The following is a 1,183-nucleotide window of genomic DNA, read 5'->3' on the forward strand; positions in this document are numbered from 1 at the left end:
TGCTGGTGATTACTGTGTGATCTGGACGAGGTGATGTACATCTCCTTCATGGATAGTGAGGGAGAGTGGCTGGTTAGGTTATATGTGCACAGCAGTAATCCTGGACCATCCCAGTCTCCTGGATCTGGACAACTAGAGGGAGACATCCAGCACCAAAGGAAATCTCCTCCTGACTGCCCCATCGCCAGGAGGAAGCTCCTCTTTATCAGCTACAGCCTCTGTCTGTCCTTTACCTGCACATCTCCCCTCCCGGATCCCCTCATCCACAGAATCGTGATGTCAGGGATTTCCTGCAGCCTGTCAAAGAGATCTCACATCTCGGATCACATAGGAAACAGGAGTAGGCCATTCGGCCCATTAATGTGATATCTCTCTGGTTCCGGACCGCTCCGCTATGGACGACACCTCACCTGCATCTGCCCTTTGAAACCCTTAACTATATTCAGTACAATTACCTCTTGAGAATACAGGTCCAGTTTGACCAACTGCTCTCCAAACGACAGTGCCTCTACCTGAGGGACAAGTCTGGGGTGAAACACTCTTGTACTCCCTTTATGGGAATCATATCCTTCCTGAGATATGGAGACCAAAACTGCACACACTACTCCTGGTGCAGACTGACTGAGATTGCACACAACCTGGACCAAAACTTGACACTTCTCTACTCAAATTCACTTGCAAAAACGGTTAATATTCAATTAGCCTTCTTAAAGGTTATAGCATCTGAAGGTTAGCTTTTAGAGTCTTATCAACATGGTCCTTTTGTACATCTGCACTTTGCAGTGTCTTACCATTGAAAAACAATTCTGTATTTCTTCAACCCAATACAGATAAACTCATAATTTTCTATCGCCTATACCCTGATCTCAGTCAGTCTGCACCAGGAGTAGTGTGTGCAGTTTTGGTCTCCATATCTCAGGAAGGATTTGATTCCCATAAAGGGAGTACAAGGGTGTTTCACCCCAGACTTGTCCCTCAGATAGAGGCACTGTCTTTTGGAGAGTGGTTCGTCAAACTAGGCCTGTGTTCTCAAGAGATAATTTTACTGAATGTTTTTGAAGGGTTTCGCAGGGTAGATGCAGGTGAGATGTTGTCCATAGTCTAGAACCAGAGAGATATCACTTAGATTCAATGGCGTGAATGGCCTACACCTATCCCAATCCCCCAGAAACCATTTTACATC

This window comes from Chiloscyllium plagiosum, chromosome 46, assembly GCF_004010195.1.
Source record: "Chiloscyllium plagiosum isolate BGI_BamShark_2017 chromosome 46, ASM401019v2, whole genome shotgun sequence".
NCBI classification, from domain to species: Eukaryota; Metazoa; Chordata; class Chondrichthyes; order Orectolobiformes; family Hemiscylliidae; genus Chiloscyllium; species Chiloscyllium plagiosum.